Source organism: Anser cygnoides, chromosome 5 (assembly GCF_040182565.1).
Source record: "Anser cygnoides isolate HZ-2024a breed goose chromosome 5, Taihu_goose_T2T_genome, whole genome shotgun sequence".
In the NCBI taxonomy this organism is placed as follows: Eukaryota; Metazoa; Chordata; class Aves; order Anseriformes; family Anatidae; genus Anser; species Anser cygnoides.
In genome coordinates, this window is record NC_089877.1 from 7,377,128 (window position 1) to 7,399,959 (window position 22,832).

A 22,832-nucleotide genomic window follows, 5' to 3' on the forward strand; every position below is an offset into this window, starting at 1 on the left:
AGCAATGTACCTTTCTCACCCTAAGCTAGCAGCAGGAGAAGCTCACAGTTTTCTGCCCAGAGGGCCAAATTTGCCAGGCTATCAATCCGAGATGTACCAGCAGCACCATGTTTTTCTTTACTCCCCATCTTTCTTACACCAGTTCCTTTCACTTCCTTTCCATTACATTCAAATATATCCTTTTCTTTTTTCCCCACACACCATCCCTATTCCTTTCATGCTTGTGGGTGTTTGCAGAACTTACCTCATGGGTTATGCCTAGCAGAGGATCTTCTGGGCTAGACTCTCAAAAGGGCACTGCTTCTCTCAGCTCGTACACTTCATAAGCTACGAGAACTTGGAAAATGATTTTTAGTAAAATTGATTCTTCAAAAGAAGTGGGCAGGGCATGGTAATATTTTTTTCTACCTAGACAAAACTTAGGACTCAGCAAGTACTTTGAATAGTCTTGGTGTTTCCACTAATTCTGAAACCTTCAGCATGGTCACACTGGAAACAAATATAAAAGCGTTTAAAATAAAATACAGATTTAGGCCAAGAAATTTAACAGTTAAGCCATTCTGCAATATGATGATTACTTAAAGAAAAGCAAAAAGCCTATGCTAGGATTCCTATAATCTGGTTTAATGGGATTACTAAACCCAGTTCAGCTGAATTGTGAAGGTCTATGCTGTATGTATCTTTGTCTCATTTCCAGCACTGTATTTTATCAATTTTGCATAACGCATTTGCAACACAGAATTTCCTAGGGATTTCTTGTTCTTCTACAACAGCACTGTAACTTTTGTGCATGCTGTTCTATTCCTCACTTAGATGTATCAGATTTTCTTGCAAGTTATTTGTAATAAAATCTAAGCATTTGACAAATTAAAGTATAAATGTCATGTAAATACTAACAGAAAAGTATTATCTACCACTGTTATGAGTGATCTCAAATTATCACATTAGGATTTCCTCTGTCAATAAGCATTTTACAATAGTATCTGTAAAATCCCCTATGATGCTCTGACAGCCGCACCTCGAGTTCTGTGTTCAGTTTTGGGCCCCTCGCTACAAGAAGGACATCGACGTGCTCTAGCGCATCCAGAGAAGGGCAACAAAGCTGGTGAGGGGTCTGGAGAACAAGTCTTACGAGGAGCAGCTGAGGGAGCTGGGGTTGTTCAGTCTGGAGAAGAGGAGGCTCAGGGGAGACCTTATCGCTCTCTACAGGTACCTTAAAGGAGGCTGTAGAGAGGTGGGGGTTGGTCTATTCTCCCACGTGCCTGGTGACAGGACGAAGGGGGGAATGGGCTAAAGTTGTGCCAGGGGAGGTTTAGGTTGGATATTAGGAAGAACTTCTTTACTGAAAGGGTTGTTAGGCATTGGAATGGGCTGCCCAGGGAAGTGGTTGAGTCACCATCCCTGGAGGTGTTTAAAGGACGTTTAGATGTAGAGCTTAGTGATATGGTTTAGTGGAGGACTTGTTAGTGTTAGGTCAGAGGTTGGACTGGGTGATCTTGGAGGTCTCTTCCAACCTAGATGAATCTGACAATAAGGCAGAGGACATTTTACCAAAAAAATAAAAAAAAAAAAAGAAAGAAAGAAAGAATTAATTACCCTTTCTTGCACGCACTGGAGAAGGAAAGTTTGACACTGTACTGATTCACTTCCAGTGGATGCCAACTGTGGTTAAGAAAAAATTTTCCACCACTTGGAAAGCACAGGCAAGTACAGCCAATTTCTTAAGCTCCAAGAAAGCTATAACATGCGAGTACAGCTACAGCCTGGAAAACAGAGGTCAGCAAAGTCTTTTCCAAGCAAGCAGGGTTTCGTAGGCTGGGAAGAAATTATGCAAACCAATTGACTAGTCCTCCAGCAATACAGTCATCAGATTCAGCGGACCAACTGCTTGGTATCCATACAGGCAATTTTTGGCATGAAAATACTGCTTAAATAAAGGTAGCATAAATCAGCGTACTGCTGCAGGAAGGGCAGACATTTCCTTCTGATCTGAATTTCTACTCTTGTCATGTTCCGCATTTTATCGTTTTTGCTTCTAATCAGACACAGTTGGGATAATTCAAAATGGAAGAATGTGCCACTCAATTAGCTCCTTTTAAGGATTATTATTTTCCCCACTTAGACCCTAGTTAAGTGGAAGACAGAATTTACAGGCCTCATTTATCTGTCCCTAAGGAGTGGAATCAGAGGACAGAGCTGAAGTTATGAAAAGAATTGAGTGAAATCTTAAAACCCTGGAATGAACCAGGAGGTTCCTACCAACAGAGCATGGAAAGGATCCCCAAAAGTCAGCAAATATTGTGAAAAAGTAAATTATGTGACAAAAACGTAAGTTTGGGTTGACTATAACAAATTAACAAGTTCAAACAGTCATTGCAGAGAGCTTTTTAAGTGTACTGAAATTTTCAGTGTTTCTTCCAGCAACCATGTTTGTCTTTTTTTTTTTTTTTTTCTGCTGCTAGCAGTTCATCTAAGAACACAGTTTGGAACAAGTAAATAAAAAGTGACAGGTGTGACTCAGCTAACTCTAACATCAACAAAAACTGAAGCACTAAGGTAGCTATCGGCACACTGAGGGGAAATATAGGAGGAAGTTAAAACTCCAGGTTGAGACCATCACTGTAGCTTAGGGATATTTATATAGTCAGTAGATTGACTGATCCAGTATAAGGTCTGATTCACAGTGCGACCACAGCAGCAAAGAAGTATGTTTGTAAGAGACAGAATACAACAAGGCTATGTTAAGATTTTTGCACTGTGGCTGACTGTAGCAATCAGTTCTGGTCAGCAATACCACCATCAGCTGACTCTAACAAATAGCTGTATTTCATTTCAAATGTGAAACTGGAACTTTTCAAATGTATGCAATGAAAATTCTTGACGGATTCTGAATACTAATGGAGTCCGCATTATTACGTTATCCTTTCAAAGTAAGTCTAGCTGGAGAAAGGGTGCAGCTTGAAAAAGCCATCATGGTTAGGCTCCAGTACCACAAGTGGATGGTCAGCATCATCTCACGTTCTCTCTGTTGCCTACTGCAGTTCTTCTGATACATTATTCACGTAATTTTGTTCTTGTATATCAACTCATCTAGTATTTTAGTTGATGTAAGCATTACAACTGGCACATTTTTATCTTTCCAAAGAGCTCTTGCTTGTTGAGGAAAGTCAAAACTGGAAGCAAGACACCAGCAAGAGGTAACTTCAGTGCCCTTGGAGCAGGGAGGCCTGAAGGGTGCAAACCCCTTGACACTACTTGACATTCTAAGGGCAATAGCAAGGGAGAAAGAGAGACAGAAGCCAGGAAAAATGCCAATAAAAACATAAACCTTCAATCAGATCAAGTGGGTCATATCAGTAAAGAACAGATTTTGGCCAAGTGGGCCACTGCTCTGCAGTGGAGCAAAGCTAAGCTATCAGAACAGGTGTAAGAAGGGTGTAGCATTGACAAACGACGGAAGAAGTCACTCATTACTACCACTGCTAGTATTGGCTTCAGGAAACGTCAATATCCATAAATAAATAACGAAATAAAATGCTTTATGTCCTGAGAAGATTATTCATATTAGCAATAGAATTCTGCCTTTTATTTAAAGCTGAAACTTTAGAGACCTTTCGGAATGAAAGCTAGAATGCAGCTGTGGGTTGAATCCTGTGAGCAGCATCACAAAACGCCTTAGCTGTGCGGTGCCAATTCACTGCAAAGCATTTTGCTGCAAGGCAGCCACAACACCTACCTTCCTCCTCTCTCCCCCCCTTCAGTTTTGCTGATTTTATGCATTACTGGATCACTCTATGTAATGACCCATGTTGAAATCATTAGGAAGGCATTCCGGTTTTTCTGTGTAAATGACTGACACAATAAACTGTGCCTTATTGAACTGTTCCATCATCAGAGCCTGCAAGCTTAACTTTCCGGTTAAGGAAAGCTTTTGTTTTTCAGTACCTGTATTTTTAATGACTTTAGCCAAATCATACAGGGATATTTCCAGTGTGAATTAGAAACTTAATTATTCTGTGGAATAATTCAGATATGTATATGGATGGTGAAACTGAAGCTACAAGACCAACTCTACCTCCATGTACCTGCCTAGGATGCAAGGCAACTTGATTTAAACCACTAGGAGTGGTGTCAAAGGGCTGAATTTGAATCCACCTGTTCATTATTTTGGAGTCGTTTTGTAAAATGCTACCTTTCTTTGGACTAATCAAATATAACAGCTGAGTCCATAATCCTGTAACTACGTATGTCCAGTCCCAGACCTCCGTTTACTCTAGCAGTCCTAATAACATACCTCCAAGCTGCTCCACATTCAAAATATCCATCGGGGAACCTTAGGTTTCAAGTTCTGATCCTGTACTCTCTTTTGTCCTCATGCACAGGGAAGGAAAGTTGGAGGAAGGATGGGGTCAAACACTCACAGAAACAACACTAAAAACATTGTAATCCTTTCCTAAACAAAATACACAGAAAAAAAAAAAAAAGACAGCCAGTGGACTCTGGGGCTGCATTTGTCAGAGCACTGCCAGCAGGTCACAGGAGGTGATCCTTTCCCTCTGCTCAGCAGGGTCCTGGGTCCAGTTCTGGGCTCCCCAGTATGAGAGGGACATGGACGTGCTGCAGTGAGTGCACTGAAGGTCGCAAAGGTGATGAAGAGACTGGAACATCTGTTACGGGAGGAGAGGCTGAGACAGCTGGGGCTGTTCAGCACAGAGAAGAGAAGTCTTACGAGTGTAAGGCTTCCCCTACTGGGGGGGAAGTGAAGAAGATGGAGCTGGATTTGTCTCAGTAGCCCAGTGACAGGGTGGAGGCGATGGGCACAAACTGAAATGCAGGGAGTTTCATTTAAAGATAAGAAAAAGCTTTTTACTGTCAGGGTGGTCTCAATTTGCCCAGAGAGGCTTTGGAGTTTCCATCAGCAAAAGAACTGTAGCTGATTGTCCAAGCTGGTGCACTAACACTACCAGGATTACTACTACACTTAACACTGTTTCATTACTAGAAGTGCAGATGCTGACTTACACTGTGGAGGAAGACAGTTGGCCTCACGGAGTTGTTTGGCCTCAAGGAGTCATGAAAACAGAACAAAGCTTTGGAAAAATTCGTGCTCTTATTTGGACACAGGCTGCTGTCCATGCCTCCCAGCAAAAGCCACCACAGGAACCACATGCTACAAAACTGCTGGCTAGAAAGTGGGCTGATTTGCTGGAGACTGTGATTATTTGCTACCGCACTGTACAGATGAAGAAAAGTGAACGTCCCTCTGAAGTTATTTACAGGCAAAATTTCTCCTGTCTCATATCTCCTCTCACAATGTATGCCAGACACTCAAACCCCACACAGAGACCACCTGGGTGAGGCAGAAAGTCCTCCTGCCCGTGGCTGTGCCCCTCTCCCCAGCATGGGCTGCCTCGCTGAGGGAAGGGGCACAGGCAGACACAGACTGGGCTCAGCCTCCAAAGCATCCTTTCACATGGCACAAGTGGAGAGGGCTGGGATGCACACAGTTTCAGACGAGATCACTCTGGTTAGCATAAACACATTTTCTTGCTGCTGCACATTTGAGGTAATTCCCAGGCGCAGGCAGTGAAGGATCAACAGGTCTGAGCAGCACAACAGGCGGCCCGGTTAGCTGGGGACTGGCTCCACCACAGTGATTTGTTTGCAGCCTCCTTGTCTAGGGAGTTGAAACCCAAAAAGATTTAGCACCACGCAAGCGACTATTAAATTCTCCTCTCTGATCTAGGACTTGAACATTGCCTTCTGGGAATGAAGGAAACCATAAACAGAGATGTTAAAAATACTACTGCTGTTAACTTCACAAACTGCTAAGGAGGGGTTCCTGTCTTTGCAGTGGTTCTGTGATTCTAAGTTTCATGTACTGTGTCATCACATTTTGTGGGTGACCTCCAATGCAAAGGTGTGTTGTTATAAATTTAAGTCTGAAATGAGCTGACCTGTTTAATTAGGATGTCTATAGAGTTTAATGAAACAATTTAGTGCTTTGGTCTTTTTTGCCTGCAAAAGAACCCTGATTCCTCACAACAGAGATATCTAAACGTACATTGCAATTTGAGACCGACGAGCACTGGGTCACCTTCCATGCACAGGTCTTGCACACCAGAGCTGCTGGGATCCTGCCCTGAAAGATCCTGCTGGTAATGGGAAATGGGCAGCTCTTGTTTCTGCATCGACAAGACCCAATTATCTTTAGAAAATAACTAAGTTATTATTTAAGCACTAATATTTTCCTTTGGAGCCCTTGAGAGAGGATATTGCTGTTCAGGAGAATAAGGCTGTGGAGCAGATTTGGCTGGCAGGCAGCTCTGGGGTCACCCAGTCCAGCCCCTCTGCGTCAGGCAGGATCAGCCAGAGCAGGCTGCTCGGGGCCACGTCCAGGCAGGTTTGAAATCTCTCGAACGATGGAGACTCCACGGCCTCTCCAGGTGCTTCAGTTTGAGTGTTTGACCACCCTCACAGAAAAAAAAAAAAAAAAAGTGTTTTTTTTTGTTTTTTTTGCTAAACAGAATGATACTGAAGGGGGAAATTTAGCACAATAAATAAGCTGAGGTGGTAAACTACTCTTTTATGATAAGATACTATGAAATTCAGCAAAGAATGATCTGTACAGAACTCCTGAATGACCCTGTAGGAACATGCAGAGCGCTCTGCTGAGCTGTAGAGGTTTTTAAAGCACTGATTCCATCCTTCTAAAATTTTATGGGAGTATTCTCCTGGGGTTTTTCCCAGAAATCCAGGTCAAGAGCAGTGTTCATCTATGGCTCACTCTAAACCTCAAAACTAACTGGGGTAGGTACTACGTAATGTCTGCAAATTGCATGCTTCTCCACAGCATATTCTGCAGCTGAACAGTTGCCTTGATCAGCATTAGTGTTACCGCTGGAAGCACTGCAGGAAATATTCAGACTTCTGTTTGACCCGAAAAAATAAAACCCTAACCTTAGCATAGCAAACTGTCACCACAGAATTGTTCCTTACAAAGCAGACATTTTCCAAATAGACATAAAGCAATTTGTTGCACATTAATAAACCTTCAGAAATGGCTTGATGAGAGCTTTTGATGCATCAGGAAGCTTGATCAGTCAGGGGCAACCAAAATCACAGCTGCATTTGTGGTGCCTGCTCGAGTCACTTCCACCACAAAAGCCACAGGAGAAGCAGTTCCAAGCAGGGAAGGACAGCGTTCCTGTTCCTCTGTTTATTGCACCAGTGGCTGAGTCATCATAGCCTCAACAAATATTCTGTAATTAGAGTTGTTCATTTTAACAATACTAAACAGCTCCAGGGAAAAAGCCATAAATATTTATTAACATTTCAAGATTTAAACACTTTTGCCACACCATATCCTGACAGTTATCCTCCTTGGCAGCTTTCATTCCCCTCTGAGAAGAGAGCTAGTGTTCTGGAGCCTTCTCATAGAGCATTATGCGTCACAGCCAACTGAAGACTAACATCTTGCCTACAGCTTTGATGTAGACAAAGCCAATGTTACAGGAGATGATGTATCATAGGCATTACTGGTGGCAGCTCCTGTACCTGAGGTCACTGAGTTCTGTCCATAATGCTCTGTTTTCACTTCCTTGTATGTCTGATGAACTGCAATATTCAAGAGGAGGTTTTATAAATAGATTGTTCTTAAATCAAATTTGGAGATACTGGAAAGCAGCATTTCAATAAAACATTAAATTAAAAAAGAAATACAATCAGGGAGGAATTTTTCTATCTTGTTCTCTCAAAAATTACTGCAGCTCTTTCTTTGACAAATATAAGCATACAGATGCTTTGGAGTAGGGGTGTGAAATACAGAAATGGAGCTGTCTTACTGTCAAAATTTTTTACTATCCCTATGAATAACCAGCCAAATCTACTCATTACAAGCCTCTGAAGAAAATCACAGTTCACTCCTTCTAAAGACCTGCTAGAATTCAGCACTGTTGGCAAAACTCCCTCTTCCCAACACATATTCAAAATTAGGCCTTACATTTCTCAAACTAGACATTCAGAAAAACAGAACCCCCCAATTTTGGTTTAAATGATTTGCATTAGCATCACGAGCAATGCTAATCATGAGCTTCATCTCTCATGTTCACCCTTTATGTTCTAAAGCACAAAGCCTATCTCAGCTGTCTTGTCCCAGGAGACCTCTCCGTTCTGCAACTCATTGCCCACAGCAGAAAACCTTTTCCAAATTCAGCAAGAGCTGAGGCAGTGGTCTCGTAGATAACAACTTCCTTCATTTCACAGCCCTGGCTCATTCCTAGCCCTTGATCCAGTCTTGACCAAATTTGATAAAAGCCTTCAAGGGCTCAAAAAATAAATTAAAAAAAAAGAGACTGTGAAATTGAAGACCATCTTTAATGTATATATTACAGCATTACAGACAGAATGGAGGTTAAAAAGACAGCCTTAGCCTACCTCTTTTCCAGATTTCTGCACCCTCACTGCTATTTCAGTGCTGCTACTCTGATTATGCACTAATAAAACAACAGCAACACCAGCTTGCCCCTGCTGCCAAGTGCTTCTTAAGTCTGAATCTTGTTCATTAAGGTAATAGCATTTGTTCTGTCCCAATATATGACCATAAAGGGGCAGGTGAATCATAGAAGGGAAAAAATTAACAGTACAGTTGTAAGACATGAATACATCACTTCACATTTCATAACCCTACTGGTCAGGCCACTATGAATTTCATAGGCAATACACATAATAAGCAATCTACCAAACAAATAAGCCTATGCTAAACTACTAAATAGAGAACAACCCTTATTTACTCCCACACATAACACATCAGAAAAAAAATACTTCTTTCACGTTAAATAAAACGCCAATTTCTAGGAGACAAGAAACGGAAGCTTTTAAGACAGAACTAGTTAAACAGTTTATTTCACAATTTGTAATTCTGTCTGATAATACTAGGAAATAAGAGAGAAAAAAAGAGACTTATCCAAGCAGCTATTAAAAATTTGATACCTTGGCTATAATTAGTGCAGTTTACTGTGAGCTGTAAATAGCACTGATTACAATTGCAACTTAAAGTCCAGTCACCTCACCACTTAATCATCAACATAAATAGTTTAAGAGTGTTTCACCTATTTTATTTCTGTAACAGGGAATTCCACTAGATATGCAAATAATAATTAGTAAAGCATGATGTACTGTTGTAGCATTAAGACCAAAGTGGAGGGCTGTTACCAGCAATTCAGTAAAACAGAAGTATATAGGCTTCTCCTATCTTGTTCAGCAGTATTCTAATCTTCTTCTTTTCAGGCAATTAACAGCAAACAAATTAAATAGCTTTACAGTATACTTATTTCACCTGTGGCATGGAAGGCACAGCATGTTTGGTAGGGAGCCCAGATGCTGCGATCAATGCCTTGATCCTGCCTGCGATGCAAAACCCCATGGATGCTGCAGGGCAGGTGCTTCTTGTCTCCACCCCAGCTGCCCGACAGCTTCAAGGAAGCCAGAGCAAACACAGGACCAGGCATTCAGACAGAAAAATGGCCAGGTACGTATCAGATTTGGATTCCCTAGCATGATAAAATGTTAAAAATAGTAACACTACCAATATATACTTTGAGGCTTTAGTGTAAACATCTTGTATCATAAATGGTGCTAATAACACAGCAACTGCACTGAAGATGAGAAAAATTAACACTGCAAAAAGTCTGTAAGAGATTTTATAGCAGTATTTAGAAATGAACCCATTAAAGATGCAATAGCTTTAATGATTAGTGTTATACTACATATGATTTTCCATTTTGATTTGGATGAGCTTATTATACCAGGCTTATTCATTCAAGTATCTGCCACAGCACTGTTACAAACAGTTGTGTTTTTTCCTATTAATTTCATTAAATTACCTTCAGTGCTATAAGTAATAGCATGCTGATTCCATTTCACTGCTGACAGAAACTGCCCAATGTATCTTGTTCGGTATCTAGATTTAAACCACGCTTATTTGGTCTAAAAGCACTGAAAGCCCCAGAATTGCTTATGTTTCCTGAGGGCAAGTCTCAGCCTACCTTCACTTCATGTTTTACTGTACCCTATTCAAAGTTGAGGATTGTCCCAAAAATTAGAAATGCAGGACAAATAGCGTTTAGGGAAAGACATTTGATTAAAAAATATATCAGCCTGTCAGAACAGAAGGCTTACTGGTAGCCTTCACAGGAAGAACACCTACCCTGGGCTCAACGCGTTGCCTGTGCATGTATCATTTTTTCCTGGAGGCTCCTTCTGTATGTGTCCTAACGCACTGCTGGGCCTCAGGCAGAGGGTCTCAATCTGTCCAGTCTGCCCCTGCTTCATGACCAACTCATGCTGTGAAGGGCAGCCTCCCCTGGGGCTCCAGAGCCTGAGGCCCAGGCACCGCGCCAGGCCTGGGCACTCCCCTGTGCTCAGGCACATACAGACAGCGCCATTTCTTTCACCCCGTCTCAACAACGCACTTTTTTCAGGTTGTTCCTAGAGGACCTGCCCGTGCTCGCTTTCCTTTATGTTTGCACAATAACGATTAGAAAATAATCCAAAGGCACTGAGTTTGGTTCCTGTGATCTCAATCATGTCATACAATTTCAACATTTATGGAAAAGATTAACGAAGAGGTGTCCCGTGCAGTTCCCTAAAATAAACTGACTGTACTTTCTGACAGAAAAAGTGGAAGACAGACATTTTCTCACTCGCCAAAGAAAACATCACTAGGGAAAAGGGAGCAAAAAACTATTTAGTGGTGCCAGAAATAAGATGCTCACGTTTTATTCTCGAACACCTGATTTAGAAAATATGTGAAGTGGATGGCACAAAATACGCCGAGTCCTTCAGGAATTTGACCTTGAAGAGAAGAGGAAGACTACTCAAAATTAAACACAAGTCAGCGAAGAAGGCTTTGCACCAACACCAGCAGGCTGAACAAGACACAGAAGCAATACAAGCTGCCAGGAAAGGGCTACATTTTAGTGGGGCATTTGCACGGCAACTGCTGCTAAGGAGACTGGTTTAGAGAGAGAGAATAAATAAATATTAGTAAACGAATATAGTCAGTAATGATGCTCTATTCACTACCATGATCACTTCCATGAATGACAATTTGTGATTTTAAAAATCTTCCCATCTTCAGGCTGAAGAATTTTAATAAACTTCTGCCTTGTGGAACAAAGGTCATCACCCAAGAATGACGATGGTGATGGAGACATATACAGAGTCGAGCGGACAGGAATAAACAGAGTATTTGCTGCCTGCCTTGACCCCCTGGATTTGGGGGTAATGTTTTCTCAATTTTGTCAAGTTTTGCAAAATAATCTTTGGAAAGGGCAGAACTGTGCAATTACTTTCAGATATTCTGCTCCGCTGCAGTCACTGGCATTTTCACTGAGCAGACGCCTAACACAGCCATGCACAGAGGAAATAAATGGTAGTTTAGAAGGTAGGCAAACTCTGGAAAAGTGAAGGAGCAATATGATGTGGTAAATACCCTAATAACATGAAGAAACACCACAGCCAGCTCAATCTAATATCCTAGATCAGTCTTGTGAATGCATCCACTAGCCACTTGTGACAGCATCCGCTAGCCAATGCAGAACAGCCTTGCTTGGAGAAGGATCAAGCTTCTCATTGCAGGGTTAAAGGAAAACCTACTTTGACACACACCGACCAAGGAGAAAAGCACTCTTCTACATATTCATCTTCATTTACAACAGCAGTCTCAGTATAAGCAACCTGTGTGAAGCAGTGTGGGTGGCTCTGAAGTCAAATGCAAATCAAGAGTGAATACAAATCTGAGGAAATAAAGACATGTAAAGCGCTCATTTCCATTTCTTTCATGTATTATGAAATTGTAGCAATTGTTAATCCATTAACATAAATCATGGAGTCAGGCACCTCATATCAGGCCAAATATTCACATAAAACAACAGCTATAAAGCTACCACCTTCAGATAAACAGTGGATGATGGCCTTACAGAAACATAGGGAAAAAAGGAGGAATGTAAGGAAATACATGTACTTACATGCCAGCAATACCTTTACATAAAAGCAAATACAGCATTTACTTAATACACCAGTCCATCACAGTTACCAAAACATTCACTTCTGTATGCAAGAGCAATACACTGGGGCACACACATGGGACACAGGTTCTTCCTACCTACAGCAGGGGGCTTGTGAGGTCAGAGAGGGAAAAGGAAGCAGCTGTCCCTGCTCACAGGGGGGTCTGAAGGATCCCAGCCTATTACGCCAACACTGCCTAACTACTGCAAAACGAATGCTGTTTCGTGCCAACTGTTCTTCAGTCTTTACTATTAGCATCGTAACAGGCTGCTGCTGTTTGTAATTAACACTGAAGACACATGCAGATACTTTGAGCTGAAGAAAAACTACTACAAGAATAACCTGCAGTACACAACCTTGCACGCAAGGTCTCAGAAGCCTGCACAGCTGACAAAACAAACACTAAATGAATGCAGCACTGGGAACGATTCAGCACGAGGGCCTCCAGGGCAGATTCACAAACGATGCACAGAAGGGCCTCGCAAGCCTGGCAGGAGCTGCCAGCTATGTAGCTGCCGAGCACCTACTCACTCCAGCAGCCACCAGTCCCTCAAAAAGGCAATGCAGTTTCTGTGCCGAAATTATTCTGCTGTCCTTGCTGGCCCCCTGTGCAACTGTAGGCACTCCAGTGCCTTTGTAGCTCCGACCCATCGGTGCTGGGTACCCGTTGTCTCACTGAAAATTACTGAGCACTGGTGGCTGAAGTGTCTACGGTAATTTTAAAATCGAGCCTCAGAGGTCCTTGGGTGCTTTGGGGTATTTTTCTTCTGGACTTTGGCAAAAGGACAAAAAGGACAACTGTGAAGAGAAGTGGGCTTTTGTAAAATCTCAATTTAAAGCCCATGAAAGCACTGATGTAAATCTTATTTGCAATGTTATTCCTACTAATGAGTAGCATTGCTCCAGTATCCAAACATCTAACATCAGGACACGTGGAGTAACACTGCGGGTTACTACATCAGTTTGCCATATGGAGAGAATTACAGGGAAACTCCAGCAAATTCATAAAAGGAACAAGATCTTACTGGCACCCTCCTTTCTTCTCTTGCAGCAACCCAAGCACCTTCACAAGCCCTGCCCTGCTGCCAGGCAGAGACGAGCAGGTCCTGATTTCATCCCAGAGGCAGCGCCTGGGATGGGCGAGGGACTGAAGCTTCCAAGAGCCTGAGCTGCTATTTACTTTTGAGCCATTTTTGCAAGCTCCCACTGGAACGTATCGCTCTTTTTGCACCAAAGTTTATGCTAATTTCATTTTGCTTTAATATAAAATCTTAAAGCTTACAGGCTGCCCAAATCACACTTCATTATACTATAAATCACTGATCTGAAAACTACACATTGCAGTGTGTCCTCTTTCTCTCTCCAAAGAAAAGGCTGAGCACAAGTGATCCGCACCACCTCTTTATGGGATTAACCCACAAACGTGATGTCAGTTAGCAATTTCTGAATTATCCCTCAGAGAAAAAAAAAAAACAACTTATTTCCAGAATGATGTTGAGTGTTTGACAGCACCACAAGATATCTTGGAAGACAGAATTTAATTTCGTGTCTTTTCTAAATATGTGCACTGTGGTGTTTTGTTTGTTTGTTTTCTTTTTAACAGAATGTCAATAGCATTGTGGAGAACTGCCAAACAGTTTCGGTTACTGCTGTAGTGATAAATACAGGACTCAGCACATGCTGAGGATGTGCAGGACAATGCACATGACATAGCAGAGGACTATTGCATGTATATATGTGTTCATATAAACGAGAATGCATGCCGACAGGATTCCTGTTTCAAAGAGGAAAAGCCTGGAGAACTAGGCCAGACTTTTTAAGAGCTCATTTTTATTTCTTGGTACCTTCTGCTTGCTGAATGAATCAACACCTGTAATTATAATGTCTTTCAAATTGCACTAACAGCAATTCCATGGACGTGATGATCTGTGTTTTTTTTCTGTTTGTTTGTTTTTTTTACCGTTTTCTATCCTTAAGCCCAGAACCAGCTGAAGGCTTCTAACCTCACACCACAGGAAAAAAATCTTCCTGTCAGGGCCAGCATCCTCCCACCATGCTGGACACCACTGGTGGTGGGACAGGGGCTGCGGCGGAGGAGGCTGCTCTTGGCTTAATGGCAACAACGCCCAGCTTGCGCTTCAGAGGGCTCTGATATTTGCCATTCAGGTGAGCACTCATGGCTGCCTTGCTGCCCTGGCAGACCCCTTGCACTTGGCAGGCATCTGTTCTGTCTCTTCACAGGGCTGCGCACCTATGGACCTTGGCTCCCCGCTACCACAGGAAGCCCAGCTCCCACAGCGCCATCAAAAACTTCATCACCTCTTCTCACCCAGCTCTCAGCGCTGCCAGCTTCCACCACCAGGGCCTTTGGGCCCCAGAGCCCCACGGCTGTACCCCAAAAGGCCCTTCCCACATGTTCGGACTGAAGGCCACTACCTGCACCCCAGACCACTGCTTCCAAATCCCAGGAGCATTGGGACACAGAAGGTAAAGGCAGAGCGTCTGCCATCAGCTCTCCCTCCCCTTTGCAGTGACAGCTTCATATGAAAGCAGGGAGAACGTGACATGGCCGACAGCTCAATCCCTGTCGAATCTGATGACAATCGGCCAGAGGATTAACAAGTTACGAGGGAGGGCTGTACCGTTTTCTGACTTTCAAACAGACTGATAAAAGAAGGGCAGACAAAGTCAATTGATTTCATTTTGTTCTGCTGGGAAAGCAAGCAGAATATTAAAAAATGTTAGCTAGCATTTCTTGTAAATTAACTTTCAAATTGTATTGAAAATGGATGCGTTCATGAAATCCCACGGAGGTAAATAACACTATTTTTGATAAAGATTTGTGGGAGCACCGTCACGCAGCAAACTGAGTAAGGGAGCAATGTGTACCAGGGGCCTTCAGGAGGGCTCTGGGACACATCCCTGGTGCCTTCTGTGCACCACAATCGGGGTCACTGCTCCCACCCATCCTGAACATGTCCTGTGCCAACAACCAAGCGGCAGGATCCAACTGTAACCCAGGAACAAAATGCTACATTTGTTTTGATCGCATTAAAGTCAAAATGAGCTATTAAAAGAAGTTGTAGCAGATGACTGGGTCCCGAAGAACCACAGGCAATACATTCACATGGCAGTTTTGTTTCATAACTTCAGACTTGCTTATTCTTTCTTTGTCTATTATAATTAGTCCTTGATACGGAATTAATGTAGTAATCAAATTAAATGCTTGAGAAAGTGTACAAGTCAGCTGGCCTGAAAAAAAAAAAAAAAACCACTATTAAAAACAATTAGGTAAATATCTCAATTTAGAAAGCTTTGAAACGTGTAACATGTCTCTGCCTGAGTAACTGTACAGTGGGGGTGTTGCACTGGGACTACACGGGTTGCTTAAACTGAGTTGGCCAAACTTAAAACGAAGACTAAAAATGACGTTTTACACTGAGATTAACCAAGAAAACGCAACCATGGGTAGAGATGTAAATCGCGGTCAGGTGCACAGCTGCTTTCTTTCTCCTCTGGATTTACAGGGAGACAACTACCACCTGACAACTATTTCACAATAATATGTAAAGAAATAAAAAGGTGTAGGTCTTCAATGCAGCACGAGTCACAAATGTATTACTAATTCAGCATTGGTGGTGCTCCTACACTTCAGGAAGTTTTGGAAGCAAAACGTGCACTATCTTGGGCTTGAATATAAATACTGCTGTCACTGCAGTGAGTACAAATGCTAGTTAAAGCAAATTAGTTCGTAAGGATTTATTGGCATTTATTCTACAGGACAAGCACATGGCACAGCCACACAGAGCTGAATCCGGCCCCTGCGGGAGCTGGGGCTCGCCCCTTCGCCTCGGTGCCCTCTGCAAGGGGGGGCTCTGCCCAAGGACACCCGCCTCGCTGCACGGCACACCAGTGCCACCCCAGGAAAACCAGAGACTGGAGATGTTAGCTGCAGCTTTAGGCACAAGCCCTGCTAGGAAAGAGATGTTACCCTTCTTTGCTCATCAGTGAGATCACGTTCTCCTTTTAGACATGTAAATCATCAAGGGTGCAGTGGTAATATTCCTAAAAAGCAGTTTCACTAAGGAGACTGTGGCATCAGCTAAAATGGTAATCCTTCAGTGGTTTACAAGAATAAATGCCAATATTGTCACCGAGAAGAGCACTGATTTAACAAATATCATATCTACCCAAACAACCTACCATTTATTTAAGCAGAAACAGATTTTAAGATAGCACAGGTAACTTCAATAACTTACAACTTATTTAGCTTCAAAATTATTCCTTATTGTATTTCGTTTACTTTGTCCTAGCCACTGAAGGGCTCAGCAGATTACTTCTCCAGCACAACTTGTCATGCACCTTAAAATGGCAACCTTAATTTATATAAACATAGGATTTAGGAGAGCATCTACTCCTTCAATGCCCTGTGTAACAGCTACACCCATCTCCTTGGCTGTCCCTGGAGTCCAAGCTGTTGACTACACGTCCAAACAGTCCCCTGCCTCAGCATGCCTCCCCCGGAACTTAACGGGAAGAAGAGCGATCACCCGTGCTTCAGACGCAGCTGGCAGATCAGAGCCTACACACTGCAGGCTGAGCCCACATCTGCGGAGGTCACTGCAACTTCCCCCTTTGCTTTCCACGTGGGCGGGATGGAAACGGATCTGAGAGCTAAAATAAGCAGACACCCAGGGCTAGGACAAATTAGCTATGGAAACACCTGAAGAGCTGAAACAATTCAACATCAATACAGTGAATTTAAGCTGGCTGCAAAGACGTAGAGGAATTTTCTGCGTGCACAAGCAGATAGCATTAATTTCAGCAATAACTGCCTACAAAGACAATTTTAGAATCAAATTAGTAGTCAAGTAACTATAGAAATTATACAGGAAGATTTCTTTGATCGGACAGTTGTAATAATAGCCCCAGAAATGTATACTACATAGACTCTGTACAATACGCTACATTATCGTAGCCTACAGTTAATATTGATGAAAACAAATTGCATCCCCAGAATATCTTCCTGTGAGATTCTCTCTTTGGGGTAATTTTAATTATCTGCCTTATACTGAAAATATTGGATATATCAAAATATCTGATAAAATTTGAATACTCCATACTTTATTATCTCAGTCCTGTTACAATTATCTATTACTTTAATTCATCGCTGATTTTTAAAATGAGCTATTGGCTTTTCAACAAAATATGCGCCGCACAGACAGTTCATCAATGTGGTTCAGAGCTCGGCAGTATGGTGGAGGACCGTAGACTAATTTCAGATAAGCATTATATGTGCTTCCCTTTGAGCATTCGAGGAGTTTCATTAATTGCAGCGGCTGGCTTGGGGCCCTTTAGAGGACAAAAAGGAGACCAGTATTGAAATGTCATTCCACACACAGTCTCCTACGTAGGACACTGACCCCACGCTGCAAAATGAAGGAAGCCAAAGTCATCTGGAAAGGAGATCAAACTGGCTGAGATCTCTGCGACCTCACCCACACGAACAGCAGCAGCAGCAGCGTTTCCTTCGGCCCCAACCAGACCAGGGTTTTCAACAGCCTATCCTCAACTCCCAGCCAAAGTCCTGCAAGAAACAACCGGCAAGCTACTTGACACAGAATAATAGTAAACCAGTTGGCAGCACCTGGGAGCCGAACGCAGGGGGCCTGCTTTGCAGTTTCTCTACATACGCTGCTACTTCCCCAAGCAGAAAATCATCACCTCGCGGTCTCACTGAGCACACCGGAAACCTGAAAGATTTTTCTCTGAGGTCTAGTTCTAATACAGCCCTAACACCCTACCTCTTTAGGTGCACTCAAGGAATAGAGTCTTAATAGCGTTCACCTAGCATCCCGTTATCTGCCTGAAATATCTACCAAGGAAAGAGTATCAGTCAGCTTTGCAACTGGAAAGCCTATTCAACTCAGTATGCTTGTCCTCTCCTGTTTACCCAATCCCTAATTGCCTCCTCTCTAAATCTATATCTCAAACTCATTCATATGCACAGCTTTCAGCACTTGCCTTGATAGATCGGTCCCAAATTTCAACCTCACCTGCACTTCATGGAAAGCAGTTAGTTCTGTCTCGGTCCCTAATCTCCTCCTACCTCCCTTTGTTTTACGCCATGCCCCTTAAGCAGCATGAAGGTTGCTCCCTCCGTAGGTTTCAGACGGGATGTTCAGTGGCTTCCCCAGGAGCTCGGGGCAGCTCCTGCAGCACCTCTTGCAAGAAGAGCAGAGGCAGGAGGAGCCCCTGGGCACCTGTACGGAGACACAAGCCACACTGCTCTCTGAAGAAGCTGGCGTGATGACAGAACAGCAGGCGCGAGGCACCCGCAGAGGATCAGCCCACAGTTCGTGAGAGGTCTCCCCCCGCCCTGAGGAGCCCCTTCTTGGGATGCAAGTGAGCTTCCAGGTGCCTCGGTAGCTGCTGACAAACCACTGCCCTCAGAAGCATCCCCTAAGCCCAAGCAACGTTTCGTTTTCCAGGAGTTTATTTTCCATGCATCTTCTTACAGGTCATATTCTTTTAGTAGTAGTTGTCGAAATTTTGGGCATTCTGGTTGTCCACACAGGAGCGCAGGAAATGCCACGCTGAACCCAAGAGCATCCGTCCCATCTCCATCAGTCAGCACAGCCAGGCTTTACAGAAGAGGGCACCAGAACCTGGGTTGTGGTGGTTCTTGAGACACCCCCCTTTCTGTGCCCAGAAGCTCTACAACCAGAGGCACTGAAGAAGCGTTGACTGGTTTTGAATCAGGCTTTTTTTTTCAGTTGCTGATTGTCCCCTTATTCCCCCTGGTGTTAGGGGACAAAGCAAACAAAGCCCAGGATTTATCTTTGTTCTGTAATACCGTAACATTTAAACAGGGTAAATGGGAACTGTCCAATGGACATTTTGATATCGCTGCTAGATGATGGACTGAATTAGTAGAGAAAAGATTTGATTAATGAAGAACAAAAAGAGGATAGAATAATTAATGTCCAGGAACACATTTTTATGGACAATGAATCACTTCACATTAATTTTATATTTCTATCAGGCTACAAGCTTGATCTACTGGTCTGAGATTTCAATGAGGCATTTGACTTCATATCTCACATTTTGATTAATAAAATATAAAATGAATATATGATGCATATATGATGCATATGCAGTAGATTTAAAATGATTAAGTCGAGCAGCAATGCTTCTAGCGGACTCCCACGGGATCGATTCTCAGCTTTGCACTATTCAACATTTTTATCAGTAACCTGGACGAAGTAAAAACCCTCTCCGACCAAAGTTCACAGGTTACAGACTGGGAAAGAAACGAATCAGGCAGGCAGATGCAGTCAAGTGTCAGATCACACATCTGGAAATAAAGACTATGGACCAATTTCATGGGTAAGTGTCTATGAAGGGGAACAGCGATGAAGGGTTAGGTCCACCGAGCAGACTGCCGCTTCCACAAGTAGCTGTAGCTTCAGGGGCCGTTCATCTCGCTTCTCTCGATTATACCCAAGCCTGCGGTACAGACTTACTCTAAAAAAATAAATCTTGCAAGCAGATGTGAATAATCAGATCAATGGGAACTCCTGCAGGAGTGACCTTAGTTCATTACGATAAAGGACTGCATTACACCCGACACTGATGAGGGCTCTCGATGAACCGGGAATACCGGACCAGCTCTGGAGGCTGCAGTTCCAGAGGGATGTCAGACTGGAAAGACTTCAAAGAGGAGTCAGGAGAATGACAAAAGATCTGGAAAATACAGAATCACAGAATATCCTGACTTGGAAGGGACCCACAGGAATCATCAAGTCCAACTCCTGGCTCCACACAGAAACACCCAAAATTCAGACCACGTGTCTGAGAGCGCTGTCCAAACACTTCTTGAGCTCCAGCAGCTCGGTGCTGTGACCTCTGCCCTGGGGAGCCTGTCCCAGTCCCCGACCACCCTCCCGGTGAAGAACCTTTTCCTAACACCCAGACTGAACTTCTGTCTCGTATGCGTTTGGCTGAGCCATCTGACTGAGCTCAAAGCGAAAGGCATGGCTTGATCACGGTGTGCGAGCAGCTGCGCTTGGAGCACGGATCTCAGAGCCTGTAAGTCTCTCATTTTTTATTTTTATTTTTTTTATTTATTCAGTCTGGTAAATAAGACAGCTGGAAAATGAAGTGGGACTTACTCAGTATAGAAATAAGATAATTTCCAAACATGACAGTAACATCCTTTACTAGTAATTGTTGTGAACTACCCAGCCCCTGAAAACATTAATTAGGATCGCATAGTCTTTTAAAGATTATTCTCTATCCAGAGCTGCTACACTTGTGCATCAGTCACTATAAAATGGCAAATCTTAAGGTCCATCATATGCAGAAAACAAATCAACAATGTCAGTGATTCCTTTCTGACCTAAATGTGTTTATTAATACTTTACTTGCTGACCTAAACCTTTAACTAATACAGTTTTCGCCGTGTTCCACACTCCTCCTTATGGCTTACCAGCTCCCATCTCTGATTTTCACTGCTCTTGTGGATGTGAGACGACCAGAGGAAATGCTGTACATGCTCAGGAACGACCCAAGCTGGTTAGCAGGATTTTTACATATGACTTCTCAGCAGCACAGAAGGGTGTCTCAGAGCAATTGGTAACTGACACGCTGGTAAAATTCCTTTTGAAATGCGCTCAATATTTTCATATTAATTATGTAACAGGAGTACATAAGCATTTTATAGGTATTTCATTAGGCAAAGAAAACAAAAGGTAGGTATGGAAAGTAATGCTTTTTTAATAGCTGTAAATTCACAAACAGCACCCCATAAAAAGTTTAATCGATGCTCCCCCCTTGACTTGCCTAGCAAACAATTACTGCCTGCAGCCAAGTTAGAGCCCAAGAATATGGTTTCACACTGTGATGCATAGGAAAGTACACACAAAATGTTAAATTATTTTCTACAGCAAGCAAAACTTTTGATTATTAAATAGCAATGAATTTTGGATACTGAACTGATACTGATGCAAGCATAGGGAAATATATTTATGAGTTCAGCAGGCTGCGGCTTTGAAAACATCTCTGCTACTGAACACTGTGCAAAACCTGGGCAATTACATTTATTGCCTGCCAGTCAACAATGGACAATTTCTCAAGCCGACTTATATGAATATCTAATTCAATGAATACATTTAGTTAAAAAAAAAAAAAAAAGGTTTGAGACTTTTTGAGTCGGTGAGCATCGAGGACTTCAGACAAAAGTAGCTGAGAACACCAAGTTGCTACAAGGATCAGGTCTGGATTGGCCTTACAATCATTCCTCCAAGATGTTTTACCACAAGATCAGAGAAGCATATTTAAAACTACAGTATTATGGAAAACCAGACCAGAAAACGCTACATAAAACAGAAACCATCAGTTTTAAGGATTCTTAAAACTAACCCTAAACATTTCAGCTTAAAGACCCCATATCAAAGACAAAACTGCAATGACAGAGAGCTGTAAAAATGCACTCCCTTTCTTAGCCAGCCACAACCCTTACAAAAATCCAGTCTTTCATCACTGATACATTCATCGGCCAAAGCTACGCATAAGATTAAAAGAAAACTACGTAAAGAAAACCAGGCAAGCCTGAAATGGTTTCTTTTCAATCAGCTTTTCAAAACTTCAGTGGCAAGCAACATAACATCATCTAAGTCATTTTTATTATTTTCAAAACAAAGAACAGCTGTTTGGTAACAATCTGTTCCCAAGGATAAACTTCAGTTTTTCAACTCTTTTCTTGTCATCTTTACATTGGTTGCCAACATATTTTAGTGGCCTCAGTTATTTCATTGTTTTATAGCTACTACAGAAAATAAATGCAACATCTTTGTTTCCATCTCTTTGGAATGTCTTCTGACATTTTAATTTCCATAAATTTCAATGTTTAGCCTTTCCTTTGACTTGCACACTTAAAAAATCTGTACCTTAGCATTTCTGAGTCAAACAGATTTATAAAACAATCTTCTTGTGTTACCCTAGCTAGCAACTATGTGAGGTTGAACTTACAAAATCTGTACCTCTCAAACACACCATTTAATTAAAGACTTTTTATTTACTGGCATGTAAGACACTACAGTGAAATCGTAACACTGAACAATACAGTGATGCAGGACAGTTCTGATGCTTTTTTTATTAACTGATAGACAAATGGATTTTGATTCGTATTAGCTTGCTTCAGGAATTTTTTTGGTCACCACCCCACTGCACGAGCACTTGGGAAAACACTGCGTATGATCAGTACGTAGATCATGCAGACAGAATTTCCTAGACAGCAGCCAAAATCACTGCATACGGGTTTTTTGGTCATTATAAAGAAAATGTATACATATGCATGGAATACAGGAGGAACGTCAGGAGCAGACCTACTGCAGCTGCGCCAACCGATGGATCAAGCCCGATTATAATACCTGAAAACGGGAGTGTTTGGCCACAATATTTACCTTCTTTATCTTGCACAGTCTTTCTTCTACTTTCTCCCATGTCTTCTTCATATTCAAAGACAGCAGGAATCAGCTGGGGTATCTCCCTTAAAAGAGCAACACTGGCACACTGCTAACAGGTGATGCGCGACACGACAGACAAGGTACCGCAAGTAGTTTCGGATCCACAGCAACGTGGGTAGGAGAAAACGTGGAAACAGGCACTGCCTTCTAAGCCTGAAGTTTTATTCTTTCCAGCTTCGCACATCTTTCATTTTTAATTCTTTCCTCCTGCTTGCAGAATCCAGAAAAGGATTT

At 42.5% G+C, this 22,832-nt stretch overlaps 1 protein-coding gene across 6 annotated transcripts in view; it reads right to left on the minus strand.

Moving 5' to 3' along the window:
* Nucleotides 1-22,832, minus strand: part of KIAA1549L (KIAA1549 like) — a 125,305-nt gene that overhangs the window by 97,415 nt on the left and 5,058 nt on the right. Inside the window, exon 1 of one of the 6 annotated variants that reach the window (XM_066997510.1) lies at nucleotides 12,167-14,062. The exons of the other annotated variants lie outside the window; for them this stretch is intronic. The gene's annotated coding sequence lies outside the window, so the exon portion shown is untranslated. Of the gene's footprint in view, nucleotides 1-12,166; nucleotides 14,063-22,832 lie in introns of those variants that run through there. 6 annotated transcript variants of the gene reach the window in all.